This window comes from Amblyomma maculatum, chromosome 4, assembly GCF_055883805.1.
Source record: "Amblyomma maculatum isolate TAMU_Amacu chromosome 4, ASM5588380v1, whole genome shotgun sequence".
In the NCBI taxonomy this organism is placed as follows: Eukaryota; Metazoa; Arthropoda; class Arachnida; order Ixodida; family Ixodidae; genus Amblyomma; species Amblyomma maculatum.
In genome coordinates, this window is record NC_139347.1 from 23,419,699 (window position 1) to 23,427,525 (window position 7,827).

Consider the following 7,827-nt stretch of genomic DNA (forward strand, 5'->3'; position numbering starts at 1 on the left):
AGTATCAGCGGCGGCAACGAGGGGATGATGTCGTTCAGAAACTTCAGATGAAAAATCGCTTTCTGTCATATGGATAACACGGTCGCCACAAGAAATTAATGCCGAAGCGGTTGACAAAAAATCCCATCCAAAAATTATCAGATGCGCACATGGAGAGAGCACAGCAAACTGCACATGATGGCGGACGCCGTCAATAACAACTCGTACGGTGCACTTTGCTAAAGGGCGCAAAGGGACGTCATTGGCTCCACGGAGTTCAGGCCCATCATATGGTGTCGTAACTTTTCGCAAACGGTAGCACAAATCAGCGTGAATGACAGAAATTGCAGCCCCTGTATCAATTAATGCTTCTACCGGTAATCCTTCAGCGAAAACAGAAATCACATTATACGGGCGATCTGGAGGACTTTTGGTAAGTTCGCAGACTGCAGTTTGACCTCCGGAAACTGCAACGCTTAGTTTTCCGGATGGCGGACAGGGAGAGTTGTTGCGGGTCGGAGAGGGGAAACTGAGCGGCGGTATGGGGATAGGGACCGACGTCGGGACGCATGGGTTCCACGAGGCTCAGACGAGGATTCTGGAGGTGGAGATGATCTTCGAGGTGGGCTGGACATAGGAGGTCGTCGCTGATAATATGAGGGTACGTCACTTTCGAATGCGTCATAACCACGCCGCTCGTTCTGAATACGGCGACGGCAGAAGCGGGATATATGTCCTCGTATTCCACAGTAGTAGCACACTGGGCGAGAGGGGCGCCAGGGTGCGTAATAGTGTGGCGTAGGCTGAGCCGTCGTCACGGCGTTGATGTGGTTGTAGGGCGATGCCAGTTGGGGCGGCGGAACAAAAGGAGGGGGTGATGCTGCGACGTGCGCGTAAGTCGATGCTTGGCGGGGTGCAGGAGGGTCGGACGGCATAGGTTGCGTGATTGTTGCCAGCTCATCTTTAATGATGTTGCGTAGACCGGCGTCATTAGAAGGTACGGAAGAATGATCGCACCCGTGTCGACAGACAGGCTTGAGGGCTTGGAGCTCCTCCCGGATGATGGCTCGAATCAGTGCCCGTAGATCCAGGTCAGCATAGGTCGGGCCTGTAGCAATGCTGGGCTGCAATCGGGAGGACTGCAGCTGGTCGATGCGTTGGCAGGTCGCAATAATGGCGTCAACAGTAGAAGGATTCTGGGCAATCAGGGTATTATAAGCCACAGAATTAATTCCTTTTAAGATGTGGTGTACGCGTTCAGGTTCCGGCATGGTGGGACTAACACGCCGGCAGAGTGCAAGTATGGCCTCTATGTAAGACGCGTACGACTCATCGGGACCTTGGAGGCGAGAGGCGAGCTTGTTCTTCGCGACCTCAGTGCGAACTGCTGGGTCGGCGAAATATTGGCGGAACTGCTGCTTGAATGTTGTCCAGTTAGTGGTGTGGGGTTCGCGGTTAATAAACCAGGTTCTGGCGACCTCAATGAGGTAGAAAGAAACGTTCAGAAATAGAGCGTCGTCCCACCGGTTGTAGTTACTGCAGCGTTCATAGGTGTCCAGCCAGTCATCGACGTCTTCGTCGCGACGACCAGCGAACAGCGGCGGGTCGCGTTGTCGTGCGGGCATAGTCGGAGGGGGTGGTGCAGCCGAGGTAGAGGGTCCTGCCGATTCTTGGGTGCTCTCGGTAGACATAACGATGGTGGCAGGCGGTAAACAGCGACCGGAACGTAGCTCCAGCGAGAGGCAGGGCACAAAACAGCAAGGGGATCAATTCTCACCTCCACCACTTGTGGAAGAAGGCTAGGTCAAGACGGCGAGATCGTGGCGGCAAGGACAGCGAAGCCTTGTCCAGCGTTTTAATCCGGTCACCAACCCAGGCACGCGCCAGAGCCGGCGCCGCGGGACGATGATGATGGTATGTACAAATGAAAGAAGATGATGATGGCATGTACAAGTGAAAGAAGGTCCACAGAAGGCTCACAGTATATATAATACAAAGTGCTTAAAGTTCACAGAAAGTACAACCATAATTGCGGTTGCAAATCAATCTACCAAGCGTTTAATTGCCAGTCACTCGCGATGAATTTTGCGTGGCCTTCACCAAATCCGGTCTGCTAACGGGTATAATTCGCATCTGGCCTAAACACGCTAAAGAATCCGCGATTGTTCGTGTAGTGCGAATTAATCAATAATCAGGAGCTTCTTGTGTTATACAAAAGTATTTATCTAACCCGGAAGTCCAACTCTAAAGAGTGCCCTACCAATTAATCATGCCGTTTTCGTCTAAACAAAAACCCCTACCCACCTGCCCCGCTGCCCTGATTTCATTTTACATATCTGCAGTTTCTCTAAGGTGGCTACACCATATCTGTCTTAACACAGCAGTGCATTCCAGATATTAGTGGCACAGCGTTCTTTCCGTATTCGAAGATAGAAAGCCTTAATTCAGGTCAGAATGTGTCCTACCACTGTCCTGTGTTGCGTAGTGCAACTGCTCGCAGCCGGAACAGTTAATCAGCGAAGTGGCAGTTTGTTCTTCTTCATCTATATATGGGCGCCTTTTTTTTTGTATTACCTCGGCAAAGGGTGTCTGAAAAAATAAGCGCGCTCCAGCCGTTTCATATATTTTTCAGATTTAATCATGGACCTTTCTCATGACAGTCTACAGGGACAATGAGCATATGTGGCCCCAAAGCGTTCAGTGAACTTAGGGTGGATAACAAACATTTCAGTCGGTGAGTACAAAATCATTTCTGGAACCTGAACGATGCATTACTCCTTACACAAGGAAATTGCAAGGAAATTTCATCTGAATTCTTTTTTCTTCGCGGCGCCGGGACACGGCAAAGGCAGCGTTTTTTATCACGTTAAAGTAATAATAATAACATTAAGAACAATGCGCCCAAGATAATAACTACATTTACGTTTAATATACTTGCATATTGTAGACCTTTTAATAGAAATGATACACTAGAATTAGTACGTATGAAAATATGACTCATCAGGTAAGGTGTAAAAAACAGGGCAACATGCAGAAACTGACACGAAAACCACGCAAAACAAGCATCGTGCCATCGAATACGAGAGCAACGTTGTTGGGTTTGCCGCTTTTTCCGAAAAATAATTACAAGCTCGGCCTAACCTAGTCATATCTGGAGAGACAATGAACACTTATAATAAATATAACCCACCTTTAGCCCGCAAGGCATGAGTAAGCGCTTAAACTCGTTCTTGGGCGAAATACATATTTAGTAAAGTAGGTCGACGTTCATTAATCGTAAGTAAGGATTGTATGATGATTGCTATGCTTAAGGTTATTATCTGATCCTACATTTTTGCCCAGCCAAGGCTACGCTTTAGAGATGAGAGAAACGGTTCGGACAGGAAGGCACAAACATTTTTACGCCGCGTTGATGACAATTTTTTTTCTGCAGATAACATCTGCGAGTAGCCGTAAACAAAGACATTTAAGCGAATGTCATAGAGTTGGAAGCAATGTTCATGAAAATTGTACATGCGGCATTTTCTTAATCCAGTTCTGAAATAACTTGCTTTGGCACACGACAGTTTGAAAATTGAAGTTAGTATGAGTCTCTCACTGACAAAAGGTGCCGATCAACCGAGCATACAACGCTCCGGAAGGTAAAGCGGTCAAATCTCAGGACAGATCTCGGCTTGGCTATGAAACGACTCTGTAAATATGTTTCTTTTTGTCAATTTTTAATCGAAGAAAAATTTCAAAGACAGTATTAGACAAAGTAATACTGTAGTTCTGTCTTAACACCAGTTTTTTCTGTAGTATTTCTTGTAGTTCTGCAATTTTTTTCTGTACTAATGTTCTCTAGTCTGTAGCATGACCTGTCTTAATTGCATAAAATTCTGATGTTGCTACAAAAATTTGCGTTGCCACAAAATGTTCACGGTCAGAAACCGCTCAGCTACAAAACCAGTAGCAGACCCGTGCATTTTCTTTTCCTTCTTCCTACAGCCACAACAACAACAACAGAAACCGGACAGAAAATCTGGTGGGTTATAGAAACGTCCTGTAGTTGTTTTCTTTTTTTTTTCAGCTGGGTTCAATAAAATCAATGAACTACGAGACATATAGTTTTATGTATTGAGCATTGTTTTAATTCGGAAACATAAAAACATTCAACTAACAAGAACGAATACAAACAAGGATTTCATTCTTCCATAGTTCAACGCACTCCATAATTATGACGGTGTGTATGTACAGGTGACAGAGTAAAAACACAACGACTAATATAAATATGTGAGGACAAAAATATTCAGTAATGACGAGTACCCGAAGGAAGACGAAAGTTATCTCGCAAACGTTCCAGTCACAAGTTTTGTAACGTGCGCATGAATTCTTTGCATAGACCAACATCTTATGCGTCTAATAACAGCGGAAACTGAGAACTCAAGAATCATCGAATATTTATGCCCGCACAAGCATAGGGGGGCGTAAATGCAGAATTGCAAAATCAGAATGCAGTCTTTGTAATATTACAGTAATCTAAATGATTAAAAAAGCAAAATACGATTTGCATCCTAGGTCAAATTTAAGAAGGTAATCTAGTGATTTATACAGCAAAGAATTTTTTCTTCACAAGGAAACAGAAATCGTTGAATTCAACCGCCGCCTTGTGAACGGCGGGTCTGTGCACTTTAAAAGATGAAAGCATAGAGGCTTGCACAGTGGAGTCATCGAGTTTGCAGGTTGCGACATATGTTTAAAATTGACCTTCATTGGACATCGTGTAGTGCATAACAAAAATAACAATATAAAACATATGTTATATGTACAGAGGTTTGTCCATACACGTGTCACTCAACAACCCTGGAAAAAATATCACATGGTGTGTTGGCGGTTCTTTAGGCACGGCTGAACGCGTGTGCACAATATGGACGGCACAAGGGTAACCTAGCCTCGGCTGGAGTTGTGATAGAAATGGTATTGATGCCAAGATGTTCCCACGAGCTCCCTGTATATCCGCAGCAAAGGTTTATGTTCCAGTTTCAAATTGAGCAACGAGGTCTGATCTGCTTGTAATGTACTTGGAATAAACGTGGCGTTGTTTTTAGTTTTTCTTGCTTGGACCACTTACTTCCTAGCAGCTGGGGATATGCGGCTTAAATAGCCACAAAAGCACCTTAGCTCCTTTCTATTGGCCTTGGAATTGAATAGCTAACGTTGAGCTCCCTGTCATTGCTCTACTTTTTGAGCACAGCACGATTAAAAACCGAAGAAGATTTTATCTTGTGCTCTTTGAGACTTGCGCGCTCAATTTTTAAGAACAATACTTGTCGCAGAAAGCAAATAGGCGGCTTCAAAATCTGAGCCTACACATGCATGTCATTCCTTCTCGACCTCGTATTGTTTTAGGAAAAGAAACTGATGCGTGTGGTGCAGACGATATGACCTCACACATTTCTCGACCTCTTTGGGCTCCGACACGAATATCCTGCATAGTCGGCCAGTGGAAACAGATACGCACGACCGCGTTCAATAAGTCCTCCACTGTAGAGCGAGCGTGTCTTTCCCGGAGCTCGTTGTTTTCGGCTAACCATACGGCAATCGGTAGGAGGGGGGGCGTAGAAGAGCATCACATACGAGAAGAACAGACAGGTCCTCCTTTCTACCAATGACGACGCCTACAAAGAGTTGCTCGAAAAGACAAACGCCAGGGAGAAAAGGGGGTGGGGGGGTGCAGCACACGACGCGTCGATAAGGTGAAACGAAGACGTGGTGGCAATGAAAGCGAACAACGGGAGGCCGCCTTTGAAGCGAGACCAAAATGGGAAAGCGTGCGGTACGCTCAGTGCTACCGAAGTGAAAGAAAAAAAAAAACACTCAGCCCAAACCGGAAAGAGGAAAAAACTTCGTCAACCCTGCTAGCGTACAGCTCGTCAATGTGCAATACACGCGTCCGCCACGGCCTTCTTTTCTTCTTTGTTTTTTTTCTTTTCCGCCCGTTTATCTTGCGAGTTGTAATGGTACACAGAGGTGCTGGAGTATGTGCATACGCACCCTGACAACCTTCGAAGTAAAGACGGACGACCCGTCTCGACGCACGCGCAGCGTGTGCGATTGCACGAGCGAGGATTTGCCGCCGTTCGCGAGTCATCTGTCCTCGGAAAGATGGCTGGCTGCATTTGCTATAGGTGTGGCACGAAGCTGTTGTGGTCTGGCGTTTGCACCAAGCACTTTAGGCTGCGAGGATAGCTCACCCGTCCAACACATGAGCTAAAAAGGCGATACCGAGTGCAGCCTTGATGACGGAGTTCCACAACGGGCGAACAACTAGCGCATCTGCCCTGACTGGTATGAGGTGGTCCCAATGGGATGACTGGAGTCGTTACTGGCTGGGCCTAGTAATCCTTGACTAGTTTCTTGTAGCTATTGCGGTAGAACCGGAAGAACATTAGGAAGAAGAAGATGCACTCGCCGATGCAGAGATAGCTGAAGAAGAGAGGAAAGCCGCATCGCACAAAGAGCGGCATGAGAGCGTGCACAACAAGGCCGACAAACTGGATCAGCTGAATCTGGGTGATGTAGCGCTTCCACCACAGGTATTTCTGCACGGACGGACCCATGAGCGAGAGGAAGTAGTAACTGTACATGATGACATGGACGCAGCTGTTGACGGCTGCCGTCAGGATATTCTGGCCACCGCAAGCGTACTTGAGCACCAACCACACGGTGACGACGACCATGGCGTGATGAGCGACGTGCAGGACAGTCACGTGGCTCTGCTTCTTAGTAAGCACGAAGAAGGCAGTGTCGAGCAGGTCTGCGATCTTGAGCATGAGGTACCACCAGGCAAGCCTCGTCAGGGCCAGGGCGTTGGGGCTGTCCGAATAATCTACGGGCTGGCAGGACCAGCTGTAGCCTCCACCGAAGTACGTGTACCGAAAGAACTGAAACGCGAAGTAGGCGCTTGCCAGGACGTTTCCAAGGTTGTAGGCCATGATGAGAGGTTTCAAGCTGTAGGGCTTCCGGTCACGCATCCAGTGAGGCCCCACCGTTGTCACGAAGGAGACGTACACGGCCACGACGCTGATCACAGTGATGGGGTTGTCGACTAGGGGCCAACCCTGAACCCTGGGGTCCGCGAGGGACGACAGGTACCGGAGTCCGTCTTCTAAAAGAGCCATAGTGCGTGGGTGGTTGTCGTAGACTCCGAGCGTGCACTTCGATAGATACTGTACGGTGCGTTGCGCGCCGTGTGTGACTGCCTCGGTAGGAAGCGCAGCGAGCTCTGTGGAGCCCTGAATGAGATCGACGCCATTTAGGTGGTCGGTCGCGGCGACACCAATGACGTCAGTCGAATTCGCACCTTGGCGCGCGCACGTGGACACTTCTGAGCGTCGTGGGCCGCGAAGCCAATGGGGCGCAGCTGTGGACTGTGCGGAACGCGCTGATTGGTCAGTGACGTCACGCACGTCATCGTTAACGCGTGCTAGCAGCGGGGTGTTCCGAAGTGTGGTTCAGCACCGACGCGTGCCGCTCTTCACACTGCCGTGCAACGTGTTAGGAAGCCTTACGTCGCGCAGTACGCTAAAACGGCGAGGAGATGCAGTTGTCAGGAGGAGGCGCAGCAACCGGCGCGGGTCCCTTCCCGCTCTCGAACATCGCGGCAATCGCGGATCGCGGCATGCGATTGGCCCACAGCGTCTGTGACGTCGACAAAACCGGACAGAAGGAAGCGGGAGAGGGCAAAGTTGCCTCTTGGCGGGCTGCGCGCGTAGCGTAGCTCGCGTGTAGTCGGCAAACGGGTCAGCGGTGGGGAAACACACTCGCGGATGGCTCAGCGTCGCGCGTACACAAACTCCCGCACGTCTG

General features: G+C 48.7%; 1 pseudogene; it reads right to left on the reverse strand.

Moving 5' to 3' along the window:
* Positions 1-4,095: 4,095 nt before the first annotated feature.
* Positions 4,096-7,242, reverse strand: LOC146190505 (very long chain fatty acid elongase 4 pseudogene; annotated as a pseudogene).
* Positions 7,243-7,827: the final 585 nt, after the last annotated feature.